The sequence below is a fragment of the Haemorhous mexicanus genome, chromosome 8, assembly GCF_027477595.1.
Source record: "Haemorhous mexicanus isolate bHaeMex1 chromosome 8, bHaeMex1.pri, whole genome shotgun sequence".
Lineage (NCBI taxonomy): Eukaryota > Metazoa > Chordata > Aves > Passeriformes > Fringillidae > Haemorhous > Haemorhous mexicanus.
Genome location: NC_082348.1, coordinates 31,498,895 through 31,521,398, shown reverse-complemented (window position 1 = coordinate 31,521,398; position 22,504 = coordinate 31,498,895). Strand labels below are relative to the sequence as shown.

Below are 22,504 nucleotides of genomic sequence, written 5' to 3'. Positions count from 1 at the left end.
CTGCCAGTCCTCTGGCTGAAGTATTTTCCACTAAAAGGCAACGTCAGAGAGAAAAGAATGGGGAATTGTAACAGTAAATCAGATATTTCAGATCTTTGAAATATCATTTTTATTTCTGGTGCATGTTTGTGCATTTAGTGAAGACTGGGATAAATGAAACAGCAAAACAACAACAAAAAAAGGAGCTGCCAGTAATGATACTCCCAAGGCCTAGGTTGTGTTTGTCACTGATAACAGTGACACCTACTGAAGAATGAGGAATTAAAAAGGAACTGCAAGCTGGGCTTAGCCAAAATAGTCACTAGTATAGCTTTAACAGATGTTCCCATTTCTTTTCCTCCTGCCTTCTCTACAGAGCCATCCTGCCTCATCAGCTGTTTCTACTTTTAACTTTTCCCCATCCTCCCAGGAGTAAGTGGCACCCTTGATGGGCTCCAAACACTTGCCCTTTCAACCATACAGTAAAAGGCTTTAAAAAAGCAGTCATTAAAGAGAAAAAAAAAAAGAAACAACTTTTTTTTTTGAACTTGAAAACCACATTTTGTAAAAAATAAAAAAAACAGGCAGCTTCCACCTCAAGCAGGTCTCAAATCTGACTTCAAGTGAGAATGCAACTCTGTGGGAGTGGGACAGGAGGGAGAGCCTCCTTACGGCACTGCAGGCCCATCCATAAATGCCCAAACATTTTTCACCAATTGGTGATCTTTAATTTGCCCAGGAGCCAACAAAACAACCATTCCCAATGACAACAAAGAGAAAGCCACAAAACTTTTGCAGAGTAAATTATTTATCTTGCAGTGTGCTGTAACCTTGTAACACTGGACTTAAACATGTTTGCATACAGATACATACCATTCATCTGAAAATGGGGTCAGAATGAGTATTTTCTTGACACTTTGCTACTTCTGGTTCTTTTTGGAGAGAGGCCTACAACTTGAAGTATTTAAAACCTCAGGCAGTGTTTGGTTGTTTCAGCCCAACATAAAGGCAAAAACAACAAGTTGGAAAATGCCCAATACTTTTCTAAGTGTCCCTAATTTGAATTTCTGTTCAAACTGCACTGGCAATATTATAACTCCCCCAAACCAACCAAACTAGCAGCCTCAGTGGAATTACAGATAGAGCCTCCACTTGTATCTTCACTCACACAAACTTTCTGGGAAATACTTCTCTGACTAAAAGGGCTTCACCACTGGGCAGCACCAGCCAAGCAATAACACACACCAGATTCACTGAGTCCTGGACATGGGCTGCAAAATCTCCACGCTTACATCAGAGAACAACGCAAGGCAGTTTGGAAATCTTCCTCTTTGGGTAATCTGCCTTTTTTCTGAGGGAATCACTTCTGCCAGGATTTGAACAAACTGCCAAATGGTATCCCATAATTGTGTGGGAATGACTCCATTCTCCCGAAAATATGCAGCTTTAAAGTAAAGGTAAATAATATACAACATTCTCTCTCATAAAACACAAACATTCTCTCTCTACCTTTCTTTCCAGGAGTTTCCCTAGGAAGAAGTTGTGGCATAATGGCATTTACCGTCTTCTTGGGGATTAAAAGAAATAGAGAAAGACAGTGGCACATCCCAATTTATCCCTGAGTTATTCTACAGCACCTTCCTTGTGCAGGTGGCAGTTCAGCTCACCAGGAGAAAGTCCTCACTGTTTAATTCCTGGGCCATGGGCTGTGCTGGTCTCATGGTGCAAGAAGGAAATTTGGACTGGCTCACCAGGATGTTGCACATCTTGTATTCTCTTTATTAGCACACTTTTTGCTATTGTTTTTGTATTGCTCTGGCTGCATGCCAGAGGCCTCACAGAGATTGCAGAAACATCTGCATATGAGATTACACAGATTAAATTGCTCCTGGGTGCTTCTTCCCATGAATAGCTTTTGGCAGCCATTCAGATAAGTTTTGTCACCTGCACCCAACAGAAGTTACTAGCAGTAATTGGCAACACTCGTGGCCAGTTCCAATAACACCTAAAGTTGCAAGAACCTATGACAGAGTGCTAGTGGTGCTAGTTTTCCTCTATTTTCTAACACTTCTTTTGAGCAGTACGCAGGTGTGGATGACATTGCAAGTTATTCTGAGCTGGTCCAGGCAAAATCCAAACCAAAAAAAAAAAAAAAAAAAAAACCAACAAAAAAACCCAAACAAAAAAAACCCCAAAAAAACCAAAACAACAACAACAACAACAAAATAACCTGAGCAAAAAGTGCCACCACAACAAAGCTCCCCAAAGAAAATTCTGGAGGAGGGAATGTCTACAGGGCTCTTCCTCTGGCATATTCTGCAACTTCTGCCCTTGGTCAACATCACTCCTCCCCACACAGCAGACTGCAGAGCAGATTTTTTGTGGTTTTGTCCATCACACCAATTTTGGCTCCTTAAAACAGGATTTCCACTGATAAAACCAGTAAGAGTATTTCCTCCTTGATTCTACATTGAAAAGTCTTCTCTTGGCCCTTGTGCTTTCCATTCTATCCCTATAAATTATGAAGGCTCTGTCCCTCCTTGTCTAAAATTGTGAACTTCCTACTGACTTCAGGACACATCAATCCAGGAGTAGAGATGGTGCAATGCCATGTGGAAGAATGGCAAGGACTCACTGAGGGTCATAGTTACAAGTCAGCAGGGCATCTACCCCTGCCAAAGGAATGCAGCATAGGAATTTTAAAAATATTGATGCAAAGTAAAATTATTTCTCTCTCCTGAGGAACTAGTTGTTAAAGGAAGGCAAGAGAGATTCTGGCAAAATAAAATCTTTACCAAGAGACTGCTGGGGCTTTGCTGTCAAGAGATGCCACTGATTTCCAACAGTTTATAGTCCTTAATGCCTCCAGAGCTTCCAGTGCTATTTGACTGCTATTGTTATCCTTATTTTACAAGCTTAACCCTTTTTACCCCATAGCGCTAACCCGTCTGTATCTTGATGCCTAAAATCCATCAGCATAGCCACACATGCTGCCAGCCATAACTAACCATGTTCACTTCAGAGTTCTGGGAGCCACAGCACTGAAATTCCAGAGCAATCACTCAAGCACAAAGCAGCTTTGAAGGGAGGCTGCTCTGCTGAATGAAGTTCTCTCTAAAAATCCACTATCAAACATCCTAGAAACAGCTATTAACAGAAAGGAAGGTGATGGCAGAATAGTGAATGATTAAATTCTAACAGCTGAGGGACCAAGGGGATTTAGTTTTGGCACTCCCTTTTAAAAATTTTTTAAACTGTATCATATTCCCGGTATAGTAATTTAAAAAATGGGTTTGAAATATATGCAAGGTAAACTTCCCTGAAATTTCACTTCTTTCAAAACAACTGCTGGGATGTGGCATGGATGCTCCAATTAACATGCCATTGTAAATAAAAGGGAATAGCTCATTAGTTCTTTCCCATGGATTCCACGCTATTAACAAGCTGGAGAGCTCCCACCTTGTTACCAGGTATGTAAGCTTAGTTACCTAGATACATTTAGATATATGGATGATACTCTTAGCCATAGGATTTAATCTTAGGTAGTCCTGGCAGGAGCAGAGAGATGCACTCAATGAGCCTCATGGTTCCTTTCAACTTCAGAAATCCTACAATATACGTGAAAAATCAAAAAAAAAAAAAAACTTCTCCGCCTTCAAGCAAAATTACTTCTGCTTTGAATTGAAGCAAAGGCAGTATGAATTTATGAATTCATCAGACAGACCTTAGGGTTTGTGTAACACCCCTGGCTGAGATGCTAAAGTGGGTTTTTTTCCCAGCCACTGCTGTTTAAAAGCTGCAGAGCCTACTGCTGCTCTCTGTGCCCCTTCCAGGCAGTGCCTTTTTTTATCTGAATGACTCTGTTTGATGCTGTTTACCAAGTAATGACCCAAAAGAGATCCAAAGGTTTCTTTGTGAAAATGTTTACGACATGAAGGAATTTTCTCAACTGGCTGAGTTTTAAAAGTTTTTTTGTTATTTCTTCATTGACACATGCTCGTTTTACAAGAACAGTATTGCCACAGTTCAAAGACTTTTCTCAAGGTCAGAACAAGGCAGTGGGAAAATGGGTTAAGCAAAATGTACCAGGACTTTTGTTTTTTTCAGTTTGCCACTCAGGCTTTTTCTCATTGGCCCCAGCCCAGTTTGGCAGCTGAGCACATCCTATGAATCTCACAGGTTTTGCACCAGTTTCCTTTGGATTCACATTTAGAATCTAAATGTGAATTCAGTAAATTTAGAATTTTGAAGGGTGAATATTTATGCACAAATATATTCTCATTCAGTTTTAAATAAGGCGATAAAGTTTCAAAATACGATTTTTTAACGCAATTGTTAATTTTCAGGTGGACAGTGGCACAGCAGCAGCTCAGAGCAGGATGGGGAGGGAGCAGGTGGCCAGGAAAGGGAACAGCTTTTGCCAGGATAAACAAAGTGCTGGTGCAGCCAATGCATCCGAACCGGTGTCCCAACTTTGGGTTGACCTTTGGTCAATGACTTGACCAGAACTGACAAAAAAAGTGCAGCAATAAACTCCTCATGGAAATGTCAGAAGCACTACATTCTTCTGATTTTGTGTTGCACTTCTTTCTTTTACTTAAAAGCCCCCAACAACAACAACAACCAAGCAAAACCCCAAAACGCAGGACAGAGAACTAAAATATCCCCAAGGCAGCTTTCTCTGGCAATAATTTTAGTCTGGCTAAGGATGAAATTTCAGATGAAAAGTTCCTGCCAAATATTTAAATTTTCGCTCATCAGATATTTCTGATGCATTCACTAGGCAAAAAACTTCAGGTAAACGTAAGGCAGCTTTAGAAAAATTAAGCTTGGTGTACTTACTTAAAACAAAATAAACTACCAGCTACTTCAAAGCCTTTACCAGGTCAAGCTAAGTCACCACAGTTCAGAACATTTCCTCTTAAATTTAAAATTTCACATGCCAGAAGTCAAAAGTGCAAGCTCTGGAATATTTCACCCTTTGAATATTAGGCAGTACATATTATACTGTGCTAAATTATCAAAACTACTAATCCATGCTGTAGAAAAGCCAAGAACAAGCAGCAGCCCAAACCAAACTTTTGAATTCTAGTGGTGTGCAGCTTGCCTCCTTTGCTTTAATTACATACAGATATTCCCCATCTTTCCTATGTCTTTGCATCACTAAAATGGCACTTTAACAGCAAATGGTTTAAGCTGGGCTCACACAGGCTGTAAAGGAGTCTGAGAGACCCAAGAAAGTTAAACCAGAGGTAGTTAATCTCAACAGTATGGAAGGAAATTACCTTCTGTATCTTTTTCTATACCTGCATATTGGTATATGCACCTGTTGATGTCCACACAGAGGAGGACAAAGGCTTGGGAGTGACCTCCAACAGAAGAAAATAATGGATGCACATCCCCAAAGGGCAGACTAAGAACACAACAACATCAAAGCTTTTCTCTTTACATTTAGAACCAGAGCCTTCCTTTTTATCATATATACAGGGAGATCTTTCTCTCTTTCTCCTCACAGACTAGAGGCAGAAGTCATCTTAAGGAAGCCGTAAATTAGGCAGTGATAGCAGGTTTTCCCATCCTCTGCCCACGTTTCCGTCCAAGATATTGTTAAAGCAAATGGTATTTTGCATTAACATTATTTCCTGTCAATCTGAGTTAACATTAACTTTGCCTAACTGAGGAAAGTATTATCCCTGGTTGTTCCTAAGTCTTCTAAATGGGAATGACCTTCAGCTCCATCCACACCCACAGGAATCTCGACATAAGCAAAACTCTGACACCGGCCGAAGCATCCGGCAGAAAAAAACACTTTGCTAGAGATGTTGTCAGTTTAAAAGACAATTACAGGATCAGGGCAATTAACTAACCAGCTTAACAAAATGAGATCCTTGGAGCAGATGCAAACTGCTACCCAGTGGCTGCAGTAACCCCTCTCAGTACTCCTCATTCTGATCTGGACACAGCGGGCAAAAAATAACTGGCACCAGTATAAATAAACTTGAGAGTCTCAGCTTGTTTTGTTACATACAATCTCCCAAAGGGCACTTATGACTGTTTGGACAGGCAATGCCATTTTCAACCACCTAGAGCATATTTGAGTGTTGATCTTTATGAACTATCATTGTCAAGGTGCACTTACTTTTAAAAGAGTAATTTATTTTTTTCCTAAGCTCAGCCTTTTAGTCTTAGCATCTAAGCAGAAATCTTTATCACTAAGTAGAAATCTTTAGCTCACCAAGTGAAATAATTCATTTCTATATCTTTTCTGAAATACCACTTAGGCAAAATTTCTTCCAGCTGAAATTGTACATAATCCTTACCTGAAAGTAAGAAGCTAAGCCTTTTCTAATTTTCAAATTTGTCCAGCAAGCGCATCTTGAAGCCTTAATTCACATTTTGAAGTACTAGAGAGCAACCATGCTGAAAACTGGACAGGCACAAGTCTGTATACTTCAGCTGACACCCTGTTCCATTTTTCTGCTGTTAACAGAGAAGTGATTCTGTGCCACTGAGACAATCCTGCTTGCAGAGTCTCTGCTGCTGTGAAAAGTCTGCTCTCAGGAGCAGTGGCTGGGGGAGCTGCCAATTTGGCTGGCACAGTCTGACAGCCACAGACACACATCTGAGGCTCAGCACAGCCCTCCCTGCCATGACTGGAGCCACGGGCAGTGCCACATCCCTCACTTGTGCAAGCTGGCTCTGTGTGCCTCGCTCTCCTTGGGCACATCCCCCGTCTGCATCCCACATTATCACACAAACCCCTGTGCTCCCAGCCAGGCAGAGCTTCACAGACAGCGCCAGCTGCAATCTGTAGGAAGCAGGGTGAATGTTTCCATGAATTCAGCTGAAGATCATATGCTCAGGGTGTGGCCGTGGGAAAGACCAGTGTCTCTTACACACGGTCCCTGAAGTCCAATTACTGTTCCTTTAATTGCAAACAGACTTTTCCATATCCTTTTGCAGTATTCCGCCCTCTCTTACCTGAATGAAAACCAAAATAAAGTACTGTGGGTGTTAAAAATATCACATAAATCAGACGCAAAAATCTCTGCCTTGATAAACTGGAGTCTCACTTGAAAAAGAATATGAAATACTACACATCAAATGTAATAAAACATTACAAGTTTATAACAGTTTGTAATAAAACATGACAATGTTGCTATTACAGGCACTATAGCGACAGCAGAGGAATGTGCATCAAGCACAGCTATTCTGGTCATGAATTGCATACAAATTTTATTTGCACATAAATGTATACATTTAAGCACATTTTCTCCCCTCCAGATGTAATATTAACAATAATATAAAAGGCAGGAAATGCAATGGAAAATCTCAGTTTTGAGCTTGTCAAAATTGCAAGCAAATGAAAATTTTCACTGCAAGCATGGAAAATATTATATGGCTTTAAATAGGTGCCCATATTTTCTGCATAATCACATCCCGCATTTATTTTCCTTGAGAAAAATAAGCCTCACATGAGCTTCAGACTGATTTCACACTCCAGAAAAAAAAAAACCTTGGCAGAAACAAAATCCATGGAATTTGATGGGAAGCTTTAATAAGCTTCCCATCAAATTAAGTTAAAAATTAAGTTAAAAAAGAATCACTTGAGTTTGTACTTGAACAGAACAGATCCTGTCATTCATAAGTCAGTGTCTCAGATACCAGTGCAGAACTCACAGGCATTAGCTTGGCTTTGATGCACAGCTGGGACATCAAACTTGCAGGCGTTACTTCCCTCAGACTGAGGTACCAAAATTACTAAGAAATGCATGCATTTGGCATGCATTTTTAATTTTTTTCCTGTATTCTTTAACATAATAAGACACCTCAAAGACTCATCCGTTTCATACACCTGCAGAAACTCTGGATTTGCACCCCTCTACTGAGACCTTCTCAAAGCTGGATTTGTGTATTCTGTCCCACAGAGCATGTAGAAACTCAAATTCATCTTGCTGAGAAATTCTGTTCACAGCTGCTTGCTTGGCAGAGATTTGGTTGGGGAGGGAAGGGAGGAGGGGGGAGGGAGAGACAATTTTCCAAGCAATGGGGAAAAACAGTTCAGAACTTTCATCATCAATGGCCTTGACATTGCTGGAGCCAACGGAAACAACATCACCCAAGCGACTCCATGCGAGGGAACCATTCACAAATAAAAATCTCCTGCATTTATTTCTATCATGCTAGCTTATGCCAAGCTTCCTTTGGTGAAATCCAGATTTTGCCTGCATTGGCTTCCTCCTGCTGTTGATAGAGCAGGATATTTGCTGGAACAGGCAGGTGATGAATGAGATATTCTGAATTAATCAGCATATATGCTGGAGAGAGAATGGTGCTCTCTTCTGAAGCTCTAAGAACTGGCTGTGTTTTTCTAAAGGAGAAAACAGACACAGGATTTCTGTACTGAATTCTAACTTGATGCAAGTCTTGCTGGCAGGTGAATTCCATAACAGGTACATCGCTTACTGACCCTGTCAGTGATTTTATGGAAGCAAAAATGCCTGGCAATTGATACAGGCCTACACCACACCAAGAACAGGTAACATTTAATGAGGCAACTTCTCAATGCCATAATTCCTCCAGGATTCCAAAAGAAATACAAATTTGCAGGAATAAAGCCTGGTTGGTTTCCTCCCCAACAAGTAAATACATTTCCCCTTCTCAAGAGAGCATTAGAAAACAAGTATTGCACAAGTCTATTTGATTAACACTCAGTGCTGAGTATAGGGTACAGAAATCACAAAATCCTTTTTATTCTTGGTGTTCCCTTGTCATATCCCAAGCCTTTACTGACTCTGCAGTGCCAAACACTTCCTCAATATCATTCCAAAACTAGTGGCATTTTACTGATGGCATTAGTTATTCCAGATATCATACAAGTGTTTTATAGAGCAGGAAGAAAAGTACTTTTAGCTTTGTCTAAGCCAAGAATGAGTTAGCTAAAAACCCTGATCACGAAGGACACTGAAAACTTTATGTGTATTTGGGTTTTCTACTCTAAAAGACATAATTTCCCAAATATTAATTCGGTAAAATGCTGAGATACCAGAAAGTGTCATTTGCAAACACCAGAATAAGTAAATCCACACTCATTGCCACCAGACAACTTCTATCTTTGTAATCATTGTTGATGCTCAGGCTGCTTCATTGTACCTCTTTACAAAGCTTTGGAGAACAGAAAGAGATTTTTGATGAGTGTTTTTAAGGAACAGAGAATTTAAATCTGGAGTGGCCATCACCCAGAGATCTGAACTCTGAACCGCACTTGGCTGGTGATCTCTGAGGGTCAGACATTACATGAAACATGACATCTGTTGGGAATCCAGACGACCAAACTGATGGGAAGTTCAGTCTAATCCAAACGTGGGAGCCAAGTCAGCTACTGAAAATACATAATGCTATCAATGTAGAATCATTACCCTGTGAAGAAAATTGTTTCAGTTCTGGCATGAAAATCATTAGAAATAGCCCTTCGATGCAGTTTTGCCTGTAAGGTCAAAGAGAAGCACCAAAAAGGAATATAAAGGAAAGACAAGAGCAAGAGAATTAAAAAACACTGCGGCTAAGTCAAAGAGTTCAGAGTCAGTTGATATATTCAGTAAGGGCTTTGAAAGAATTCTCAAGGCATGTGTGGCACTTACAGACATATCTGTTGTGGGTGGTATTTTAACCAGCTTCATGTCTGACAGACAGTCTGTGGAATATAAATAAATTTCAGTTTCTAATACAGATATAATTTTCATTCTCTGTAGGAGTGAATACTGGTGTGAAGTGCAGTGTGTTTAGGATCAGTCCACTTGGATCAGTCCACAGTTTTTGAGAAGCCTACAAAAACTGACTGTTTTGAAGGCCATTAGTAATAAAACCTTTAACGTGCTGGAGAAAAAAAAAAAAAGAAAATAAAGGAATTTAAGCAATTTGCCCACCACCACTTTGCACATTGTGTCACAAGTGAGGTTTAAATATCCATTCAGCATTTAGCAATGGATTTTTCATTCATTTCTGTTGGGACTGTCATCAGAAGGACTGCAAACAGAGAGTAAAATTCCTTGGGTTAAGAGAAAACCCAGAGAAATGATAAGTCAGGAAAATATAAACCAATATTTCTGCTAATAAATTATGAGTCATTTATCATCTACACCAGTATTTCACCTGGAGTTGCAAAGTACTGCCTCTGAGAGGGTCTCAGGACAAAAATCCCTTCTTAGGCTGTGGGCTGGACATTAATGCCTCTCACTAGAGATGCCTGAGTTTAAAGGAACATCACCCACAAGGAATTCCCAGTGCTAAGTGGGACTCAAGTGAGACAAGCTACCTGAACATTCACTTTGCTCCTAAGAAACATGAAGGGGACTCTTCCCATGCTGAGAAGGAACCACAACCTAAGGTGACCTCCTGCCTCCAGCTCTGACCCCTTCTCATCTCTTGCCACCCATTCCCAGCACTCACCCCCCAGACTGAACTGCATTTAGCAGCTCCGTGGATGTCAGTTTTCTCAGCCCCCTCAATAATGGCTTACAGGCTCTGCCCCAAGAACCAAACTGATACAGCTTCCCATCACGCCCCACCTGCAATTCCCACCTGGAAGCTGGAGATTACCTATGCCGCGTAATGAAACTCCAGCGCCATCCCCCACTGAGTAACAGTCCCCTGCAGTAGACAGGCTTTGATAAAGGTGGCTGGAATGTCTGATTCTGGTAATCTGCTAATCAGCCACATTTGATTCTCCTGACTCCTTCATTACTCACATAAAAACCTAAGAGGAATTGGAAATCTCTTTTACACATAATCACAAAGCAATCACAGCTCTGAAGCAGGCCATCCTGACAGAGGACAAGAATGTTAAGGAAGGACAGGAACCGTGAGGAAACTACTCCTCAGAGAATGTATTCCTAGACAAAAATGTGAAAAACACTACAGTGTAAAATAGAATACAACTCACCTTAAAATAGCATGTGTAATATGTTAGTGCTAGGTATCCATTTAACACCACAGCACATTCAAAATCCAGCACCTGATAATTACCATTATTGAGGATCAATTTAAAAATCTGCAGACATCAGAGTCAAACCTTCACTTAGATTTTGAAACACTCAAACTAAAAGTGATTCTGAACAGCTCTACAGTCCTTTTAGTTGGGGAAATTTATTCACAGTGGTCAAAGTACACCAAGGAATTCTCACATCTCTGCACTCCAAACAAAAGAAAGGAACTGAATGGGTGTTAACTTTGGAAGCTAACTTGAACTTTTTAAGTACCGGCACCATCAACTATTTTGCTCTCCAAAAAATACCCCAGAGACACCCACAACGCATGCTGGTGCAGTGGAAACGGACCTGCCCAGCTAATCAGGATCATCCTTTTTATTTTCATTGCCCTTTTACAATAGCAAAAGGTGATCGACACATGCAAATATACTGCAGAGAGCACAAAACCATTAGAAACAAACCTCTGTCTCATTTTGCTTGCTCCAGTCTGCAGGTGAGGTAATCAGTCTCTAGTACAACCCCCATTTACACCAGGGTTGCACTCAGTTGTAGCAGCACACATCTTGCCAATGCTGCTCCTCACCTGTGTGGGTCAGGAGACAGATCAAGACCAAAGGCTAAATTCCCTGCCTCTCACAGAGCTCCCTGTGCCCTCTGGGATGCCCTGAGGGTGTAAGAGACACTTGCCAAACCTGGCCCTGATGGATCTGCTGTATCCTGATGAACTGAGCCAGCCCTGGTGGGCTTCCCAGGAAGCAGCAGGTGCCTGAGTGCTGGGTTGTCCCCTCGCACCCCAAACATGCGACACTACAAGCCCTTCCCCTACAAACAGCTTAGCTGAAGGAACAGGAATAATAGTAATAATTATATTTAAAAAGAAAAAAAAGAAAAAAAAAAGAGCCCCTCTTAACCGAACCACTAAACCCACACCAAATAAAGAAAAAAAAAATCAAAATTAAAATTTGATGAAGAATAAAAAAACCCACACAGCATGTTTGCATTCTGTTCAGTTTCACTGAAGTCACGGAGTCATTACATGCCCAGAGCAGAACCAAACAAGTCAGAACCAAAGGTCCTGAGGAAAGGGGGTCACACACACTGGGCCACCTCCAAGGGCTGCAAATAAAGGGCACCTTGCTAAGTACAACTTTTCGAGAAACCCCAGCAAGAGCCAGGAGAGCAGGATGAAAATTATTGGTGAGCTCCCACCACAGAGCTGACAGCTTGCCTCAGCAGGGCTGTCAGCAGCTGGAACACAACTGGAGCAGTTTTGCAGTGACTGCAGTGTCCCAGCCCCAGGACAGATGAGCACTGGGGACTGCCCTTACTTTGTCCTGTTTACACAGCCCTTTCTGCAGGAAACAGCTCCTCCCAGGGCTGAAGAGAACAAAAGAGTCAAGTGATCTTGAAGTACCGAGAGGAGGTGGAGGAAAGGGTGGTATTCTTTCCCATCAAAGATCATTTTTACTTAAATATCATTCCTTGTTGAGCTTAGACTCTTGTTTCTGAGGCTGTAATTGACACTGATGGGCTTTGCCAAGCAGCCCTAAAACCAGCAGCTCTGAAAGTATAACCTTACAAAAGCAGTACAGGAGCCCCCTTCTCTGCTTCCCAAGGGAGCTCAAAGAAACGAATCTTTGTAGAGACAATATTTATATTGTCTCTAGATTTATATACTCAAGGGGAAACGCTATTCTGCACTGAAATAAGACCAGGCTGTGCATCCAGATAGTCCCTTGAACAATTAGTAGGTCCTCTCAAGTGTTTTCACCACATCTGGAAGAGCTGAAAAACTCAAACAGAACATGCACTAAAAATAAAAAAATAGAAAAATAAATAAATAACTGAAGTGCATCCACATTGCTCTGTGAGGTCTAAGGTTTGCTCAAGGTCTCTTCCATGGGCCTTTTGGTGACTGTTCAGCTGGAAATTAAGGGCCCAGGAGATTTTTGTGAAAGCAGAAAGAGATATCCTGAGTCCCAGGCATCGGCCTACCAAGGCAGCTTCCAACAGCCAGGACTCTGTGGATTGTGTCAGGAGCATCACTCATTTCTGCCCTGTGTGCTCATGGAGCCTTCTTATAATTCCGCTTCAGCTACTAAAAATATTCTGTTTAGGAAAGATCCTACACTTTAAGCAATAGGTTCCTACTCTATAAAAATCAAACTATGACTTTTAACTACTTCTTATTTCTCAATATATTCAGGCAGTGAGCTTTGAAAGGTACACTGTGTAATTCTAATATATTTATTGGTAAAAACAATTTGCACAATTTAGGCTGTGGAAATGCTATTTCTAACTTCACTTTCATTTGTACTTGACCTCTAACTAGTGTAACTTGAAATTTTCTTTATGACAATCTGTTCTAAGCTTCGAGGCAAAAAAAAATTCCAAACCCAAAACTAAACTCAAACAAAACAAGACAAAAACCCCACCCAGTTTGTATTAAATGCTCACTGAAAACCTATGCGGGTCCTGCTGCTTTCTACCATAAAATAGCTCAAATGCATTTCTCTCAGCAACATCCCCTCTCCTGCCTGACTGTGACAGAGGTGGAGATGATCACCGTGGGACTGGATTAGTTTCTTGGCAGAAGCGGTTATGACGTACTTGCTGCTCCATCCTAAGGTTTGTCAGCATTCCTTGTCCCAGCTGGATCTACACCCCAGAGGGACAGCTGAGAAATTATTGCAGAAAGCCAGTGTCTGAGCTGTGGGTCTCAGAATTAGCTGCATTTATATCCAAGGGATGAAAAATGCTTCAATAACTTCTGTGTTATTGCATGTTACTTCCTATTTGTACTGAAGCTCATAAAAGTATGAAAAGCAGAACTGCCTAAATTATAAAACTCTAAAATTTCTAAAGGCAAATCTTTACACTCTTAAGAGAAATTTATGTCCCATGCAACAGTTAAAGAGCTACAAACTCCTTAAAACTCTGAAATTCTCTACGTTCTCTCATTTTTTGGTACACCTGGCAGTCATTTTGAATTAGAGTCTTTTAATTTAGCTGCAGAGACAGACTTGTTGAGACACCTACAAACGTGAGTCTTCACACATTTATCATTCTCCCTGGGATACTTCTCACAGCTTGATGGCACACAGGGAACTGACTGCTCCATGGCATTTCTGCAGGGTTACTCCCCTGAAGTGCCTTGTGGCTTGTCAGCCCCCCCACCCAGAAGAAACCTGAGTGTGATCCTGGCTCTTCCCTGATAACCAGTTCTTCATTACAAAAACTGTGATTTTATTTCATTCATGCTTTCCATACTTCATTGGCCTTTGCACTATCATGAGGCAAAACACAGTCATTGAAGTGTGACTAACTTATCGAAGACATCAAAATTATTAAAATGCACAATGCTTGATGCTGACATTATTCATCCAATTTCTTGTGGATGAAGGAAGATGCAAAATTCGAGCAGGTGGTGAGTATTGATCCTGCCCTCAATAACTCAGATATTCAAATGGTCTTTGTGCAGTTCCTCACCATTCCTGCAGAAGTGAAGTTGTACTCAGCAAATGCTGAGGGGGCAAATAAGAATTTTGTCACTCTGTCAAAAGTTTTGTCACTTTGACAAAATCTGACTCTGTTTGAGCCACAAGATTAGTAAAGTGAAAAAGAAAGTTAGGGAGTTGTCGTTGATCAAGGCTTCAAACAAAACACAAGCAAGCCTTCCTTTCTGTGCTAATTCTAGGAGGAGAAGGAAGTCAACACAATTAATGGCTGATAACTATAAAAATACTCTGTTACTTTACATAGTGCAGCATATAGCTTTCATAAACACTGAAGATGCTTCATTCCACTCCTTTCAGTCATGTCTGGATAATATTATATACAATATTTTCTAGCCAAATGTATAGTGAGATTAAAGATATGTCAGTCTCAGAGTACCACGTAGTTCCCAAGACCATTAAGAAGTAATTATTTTTTCTGTAAACAAGTCATTAAAAAAATAAATTCAGTTTCTTAAGGCGTCATATATATTTTTTTTTTTTTTCCCCCAGGAAGCACCATGCACAGGGTATATACATAAATTAAAAGCAGGATACTAAAGCTCACTGGTCTGTATCTGATTCAAGATGGGAAATCCTTTGTCCTGAGCATAAAGGTTCCAATTCAATTACACCTGTGAAACAATATCAAGTATTCTAAAATACATGAAAAGCATGAATTGCATTACAAAAATATAATATTCTGACCCCTGAAATATTATGATCCCTGAGAACAACATGTCTATGCTAACAAATCAAAAACATCTGTTTCCACGGCATTAATTGGTCTTAAGAGCAATTTGCTGTGGAGACAAACTTTTAAAAACCTAAGGGGAAAAAAAAAAAAAAAAAAATCATCAGGATGGGACAGAAGGTAACAATGGGGAAAAGAGCTCAGTCCCAGTATCTGGAAACAAACTGGCACATTTTCTTCAGCTCATTGGAAACCTGGCACATTTGTCAGTTTTACAACATTCTCCAGCTACAGCTGCAAGATACAAATATGCACAGGACATGGTATGAACAGTATGATCATATACAGACCCCTTGGAGCCTTTTAAGCCAGAAAATTTCTGGCTCTTATGTTATAAAAGTTACCTAATAACCACTTAAAATTTTTAAAAGCTACACTACTTACTCAGTTAGGTGCAATAGGCAGGAGCCAACTCACAAATTAGGAGCAAAGGAAAACAAAATCAAGTTTATCAGCAAATACAACCACCTCTGACTTGAGACCAGATCATTAGTAGCAAGTCCTCTCTGACCTGACTTATTTTGGAAACACATGGTTTCCATATGCTGTTTCTACTGCTGCAGATCTGCCGATTAGGACATAAAAATTCTGTACAAATTTATAGTAGGTGGGGTGAGATGGTGCTGAGGCTGATGCCCAAAGACTGGGAATGGATGAACAAATTCAGCTCCTCAAATTAGAAGCTGCATAGCTGGATAAGCCAAGCAGCTTTCTGTATATTTAAGGTTCTTGCAAGCCCCTCATATAATGAACAGAGTGCACAGAGGCACAATCATTTATCTAATAAGAGCAATTTGAAACTAAGCTTATGAATGTTTGCTGAATTAAGGCTGATAAGAAGCTGCTAGTACAGGTCTCAGTGCAAAAACACTTAACAGTTTACCAAGAGCTGGATCTTCCTCCCCCAGAAGTGAATATATTTTCCTGTCTCTCACCCAATGTAGGAATATTGTTAACACTTCTTCATGAGCCACTGCAACAGTATGTAGGTGCTAGAAAAATGCATTTTTTCCCCAGCAAAACACCTGCAAGTAAATAATGATAAATTCTAAAAGAGCACCCTAAACCATTCTGCAGCCACCAGTTACACTGACCAATGCTTTCCCCCCTCACATTCATCACATACATAAAGGCTTTCCTCCTAAAAGGCTAATTAATTTAAACTTATCAGATTATCAAACTTATTTAAGGAGAATATGGATGCTAATAAATAAACAAAATTTAAACCATACATATCTATTACTGAATGCAGGAACCATAAATAGGAGCCACCAGTAGAAAACATTGATTTGTCCACAGAGGTAATGTGTGGCAAATGTGTTTTTCTTTGAATGATTATGTTTACTGATTTATATCAGTGAAAGATGACAAACATTTCCAGTGAGCTCAATCCTACTTCCCTGAGAAGAAAACAAAAACAAGGAGCAGCACCAGCTGCTTGGCAGGGCTGTGCTGGAATGATAACATGGTCTCAGGGCGCTCTTGCTCAGGCCATGGAATTAATTACTGGTGAGTATTAATTCAGCCACAGCACTGACAGTTGCTTCACCCTGCCCAGCAAACAGCCTGTTTTGCTCATGGTGCTCACTGCCTCCATGCACAGCTTCTCCAGATTTAGTTCTGCATGCACTGCACATCTCGAGCAACATTAGAACTAAGGAGTGGACCATGTCAGACTAGGAAATATGTACATCTAGAAAAGATTTGTGGCAAGGAAAATCTGATATACCACTAACATAAAACTCTGTACCATATCTACCTGAAACTAAGCTATAAAACCCTTTTTATTTAATAATATCCACCCACTAATGTGAGTGACTCTTCATTAGCGATCCAGTTCTAATTAGAAAATTAGTATGAACTGGTTCTACAGCTCATTCTGCAAAACTCTCATCACCCTCCAACTTAACAGACTCTTGTTCTTAAAAAGATGAGACTTATTTCTAAGAGAATGGAAAGTTATCAATCTGAATTTTAAAAAAAATAACAAAGGAAGGGGACAAAGAAACAAGCTAAAATTATACAAAAGTCCTTTTATACAAAGTGACAAAGGAAGTATAGCAACCAAAAAAAAAAAAAAAAAAAATTCAACCCAAAAGCCAAAAAAGAAAACCATCAAAACCACATCAAAAGAAACTCAACCACCAGCTCTGCTGTAACTGTGTGATTGTGTCGATTTCTACACTTCCTTGGATAATGTTCCAGATTTGTTGGAAATCTGGACAGGACTCCCATGAGAACAGGATTTCTGATGATATTTTAGATATTCCCAGGTTATAAGTCTGCCAGAAAAAAATTCAAGAGCAGCAGTTTTTCCATAGCAGTTTTGTACTTGGATTCCATAGCAGTTTTGTACTTGGATTCCAACTGCATCAAAAGAGGAGGAACTGCAGAGATGTGTAAACTTAGAGAGGGATCAGTCTCAAAACTTTTCATTTTCCTGACCAGCGCACAATATGGTACAGCCTGAATTTTGGGGAAGACACAAGAGAACTCTGATTTCATTCAACTCACACTTCAGCCTTTTCAGTTTTGAAAAAAGTATTAATTGGTGCTATTTAAAAAAAAAAAAAACCGCCTGACAGGACTCACAGCACTATTCAGTTTGTTATCAAATGGTTTCCTAAGAAGACCAAGGATTTCTGTCTTGAGCACCGTGTTGTGAGCTGAACAGGAAGGATTCCTGCAGCTTACAGATATGGCTGGTAAATAAAACAGGATGTTGCAAAGGTTACCTTCCTCACACAAAACAAGGAAAACATTGAAGTAGTTGGAAGATGGTGAAAAGGGATCTTCCACCAGCAACAACAATAACACACTTGCTACATTTTGGAAGGGAAAAAAAAGCCAACATAACAACTGATTTTCTGTTACTCCTTAATGCTGGCAACAAAACTAGAGGCAGTTTCATTCCTGAAAACAATGATATAACCACAACTTCCACACATGTATCTTCCACACTTGTATCTCTTGCACTTCTTTGCAAGAGATGCAACTTAGAAACAGGTGTTCTGAAAACCACGGTCTGCTGCAGTCAACACAAAAAAAGTTAAAAGGTCTTCTGAAGAGGGGATTCCTGGCTCAAACACCTCTTGTGTTATTGACATAGGTTTGCTTCTATGCTTTGTTTTATTACAACATATACTGGCTGGTTTTATGGGGAGAGAACAGTAAGTTCCTCCAGAGGGTTGCAGAAAAGTGGAAATCCTTTATCTAGACATTTGTGGATACAGACAGCTTTGGAAATGCAGCTTTGGAAAGCCCAAGAGTCTTGGAGCATAGGAAAAGGAATGAAGACATATTTGGTTATTACACAGTGATTCTGGTAGATGAAGAGTCAATAGGATCTGAGGAACACAAAGCAGAATGAAAATAATTACTTCCATCTCTTGGGGTATTTATCTTTTCAGCTCAGAAAAAAGGTCTAGATAATCTAAATTCCCAGGAGCAGCACTGGCTTGTCTTTGAAAGCTCAGGTTCTGCAAAGTCGGGCAGGAAGGGCAGCTGAATCTCTTCAAACAGAGAAGTTGCTAGATAAGTTGGTGCCCTTCCTGTTAAGCCAAAAGGGCCCCAACCACACAGAATCCATACAACCCATGACATCATCAAACACTGGAAGTTGTTAACCAAATGCCCAATGTCAGGAAACAACTATCTGTCTGTGACAAACTGAGTTCTTCCCTCTCTCTGGGACTGTAACTAACTTATTTTCTATCAAAGTTTGCTTACAAACTTTTTCTCTCTTCTCTTATCAAAAGAAACATTTTCAGCAGTCACTTGCAGGTTGCCCCTCGGGAAACCCAAAAGAAATTGGTTATACCCTGCTTTGTGGTCCCATTCCTGGAATGATATTTACCAAAAAAAAAACTAGTGCCCTTTGAAATGGTCACCCTCCAAGAAAACCCAGCTGATGTAAAAAATCATCACCTGTAATCCTTTTGTCATGCTCAATGCTCCGAGTATTTAAATGTTTGCTAAAAAAAGTTACCAATGGATTCCGGAAATCCACATGTATTTCTTGGAGCTTTTAAAGTTCAATAAAACTGCTTGCATTCATCCACATAAGATCATGTGGTGTTTTAGGAGGAACACCTTAACTACTGTGCTGCAGTTATTGAGACAGAAGTACGGCTGATTGGCATTAATTAGTTGCTTTATTTTTTACACTAAGCAGTGCGCATGGCCCTTCCTATACCAAGTAATACATCAATTTTTTTGTTTAAACAGACAGAAGTAACACTAGTAAACAACTACTGAGCGCCCTCTGTATCTCACCTTTCAAAAGCAGGAGTGCTGTGGACCCGGTGTACAAGAAATTTTCAGCATCACATACTTAGTCTTCAATATTTCCTGCTTGTCCCTAGTTTTTTCCCCCTCATTTTAAACTGCTTTTAAAGGATTTGCAAACCTTTGACCTTGCTTTGTGCTCTGAGCAACATCCACACAGTCCCACTAAGATGTGGACTTTGTAAGTGTGCTTCTTCTAACTTGAAGGATTTTGTAGGATTGAAGTCTCCAATGGAGTCAGAGAGCTGCGGAAAAACAACTGGCCTCTAACGAGCCATTTGTCAAACGGGACAAAAGCTGTAGAGCTTACAAAAGCTTTCAAGGAGCAGCATGAACTCCAGTGTCCCCCACTGTCAACTCGTGTCTGTGGATATGTCCCTTGTTCCCCTGCAGGAACGTCCCTGCCGCGGCCAGCTCGCGTGCAAAGGCACAGCCACAGCCACGCCGACTTCCCCTCTCAGCCCTGCTAACCTCAGTCCTGACCTGCAGTACCCTCAGTTTTCCATTCCTCAGCCTCTCTTACGCAAATATAGCCCAGGATTCCAAACTGGGCTGTGTTTATTCCAGGAACACAAAGGCCAGCGTTTTCACATCTAAGAAATTGACGCGTCTTGATAAAAAACTGAGACGTTTTCATACAACGCTGAAAACAAATGCAGTTTTCATCAGCATCCCAAATTCCTGTGGACTGGTTTCTACTCTATCTTACTAATTCCTGGATCCCTATGCCAAATTCATGTCTTCCCAAGTTTGTCTGAATACCCTCTTGCTTGAGCTCCTTATTTCACATTAGCTGGAAACCTTCTCCAGTGTTTCCAACTGCGCCCATTAGCAGGTGTCTTTCAGGCAGAAAGTTAATTCAACTGCACACAGAAACAGCCCACAATTGTTGCTTCAACAGCCCACAATTGTTGCTATTTTTCATCTTTGCCTTTTAAATAAAACCGAGCATTTGGGTTCCAAGTGTTGCAAACCATGGAAAATATCCTATATGTCAAAAAGCACTGCTGCAAATAAGCTGCTTTCTTTTCAAAATACAAAAGCAACATATTTTTCTTTTAAATGATCTACCTAAATTTTCCAATACAACAGCCCCATCACAAGATTCTGTGATTTCATTTTGCTAAGTACCTTAAGGCTACTTTGTAGCTTGACGGTGAAAAAAAACTTCCTTTTTTTCTTTCCTTTTTCAATGATGATAAATAAATACCCCATACTTTGAAAATCCATACATTTATTATAATTATTGAAAAGCATCTTTGCCCAGAGCTATTATGAAAAAAACCTTCATTTCATCAAATTGACCTTTGCTAGAAAATGAGCAGCTCATAGCCTTACAACACCAATTAATAATAGGGTGCTGACAAATAAAACAAGCTGGTAAATATGAATCTTGTTCATAACAAGATTGCACAAGAAAATATACTGCAATGACCCTGTCTGAACATCCTGTAATAGCCCATTGTTCCCCTCTATTACTGTCATTCAGCAGTTTTTTTTTTTAATAGCGGATGCATGGCAGCGGAGGAACCAACGCAACGTGGGACTGCACGTGCACAAATCCTGCCCATCCTGGAGGTGAGGAGACAGCCCTGGCACTCCTGGGCAGCTCACTGCATGTGGAGATCCGTACAACAACCCCACATCACTGCAGAACTCGAATGAGACAAATAAAAATAATCAGCTGTAAGTGCCTGAAGGGTTTGTAAACTGAGAAGAGAGCAGAATCCTTTTACCTGTCAAGGGCAAATTACAGCAACAACAAGAATGAACAGCGGAAAATTCACAAGCTTAAGTTCTGAGAGATCGTGGAGTCTTTTAGACAGTACATGGTGGAAGAAAAAGGAGGTGTCCTTCTGTTCCACAGATGAAGAGGAAAGGTGGCAATAAAGATCTTCCAAGTGTGACAACTGGGTATTTCCCCTGCCCTCAGTATGAAGAAGGATGAGCTCACTTAGCACTGCAGTTACTGACACCTTAACTAGACCACGGACTGGAAGCCAGCATCTGGTTTTGCTGTCTAATTAAAATACTGAAGAGACAACTGATTTCATAACCATTCAGTGAATTCATGTCACAGACAAGCAGTGGTTTCTCACCAGTTAAAGGAATCTTGCTGTTTATCAAAGTCTGACTGGACACAGGACAGCTGATTGAGCCTTGTCTCTGCAGTAAGAGTCATGCTAAAGGCAACATCATTCCATTTACTGCTTTGTTCAGTTCACTTTCCTAAGGGAACAACATCTAAGGTTCTGACTTTTTTTTTTCCTTTGTGCATTTGTTATTCCTTCCATCACTTTGTCTTCCTTGCTACCAGGCTTCATTGTTTTACTGTTAATTAGTACTTAAGGAAGGAGCAGTTGGACAACGTCCTGCTTAAAATCTGTAAATGTTTAGAAATATAAAAGCCCAGAATTCTATGAAACACGAGGGATAAAGAAATTGTAAAAAATAAAACAAAACAAAACAAACCTCTGGCTTAACAATTGCCACATTCCTGTATGGTATAAAGCTGGTTTTGAACACTTTGGTTTGGCACACGAGCATTCCCTGAGGAAGCTGAGGTATCGCCCATAACTCTGTCGTGCCAGTTTGTCTTTATTGGACAATATAAACTTCTCTTTCCTTGCCTAAGCTGACTTAGAAAGGTTATTGGTCCCTAAAATCTGCTTTGAACCAGGGCTCTTTTGGTGCTGTGTACCCTTGAGGTGGCTGCAGCCACTGCCATGCTCCGGTGCCCCAGTGCCCCCCCCAGAGACAGCACAAGTATTTTGCCAACCTTCCAACAAACCCTGAATTACTGCCATGTCCTTCACTGGTCTGTAATGTGACTCTAGGAAAAGCCTAGCATGTCAGCAGACTATTTTATCCCTGCAGCCCTAAATAAAAAGTGTCCAGTTAAACTACATTGTCTGAATTCTTCGCCTGGATTGCATGCACAGTGTTCAGAAGAGGGATCTTCTGTAGAGAAAGAGCTCTACTTGTGCAAGCTCTGCTGAAAT

General features: G+C 40.5%; 1 protein-coding gene across 5 annotated transcripts in view; it reads right to left on the bottom strand.

The window, feature by feature from the left end:
• The window catches only part of LOC132330746 (calcitonin gene-related peptide type 1 receptor-like), a 63,867-nt gene that overhangs the window by 33,649 nt on the left and 7,714 nt on the right, over positions 1 to 22,504 (bottom strand). The window contains exon 1 of one of the 5 annotated variants that reach the window (XM_059853467.1): positions 6,300 to 6,321. The exons of the other annotated variants lie outside the window; for them this stretch is intronic. The gene's annotated coding sequence lies outside the window, so the exon portion shown is untranslated. Of the gene's footprint in view, positions 1 to 6,299; positions 6,322 to 22,504 lie in introns of those variants that run through there. 5 annotated transcript variants of the gene reach the window in all.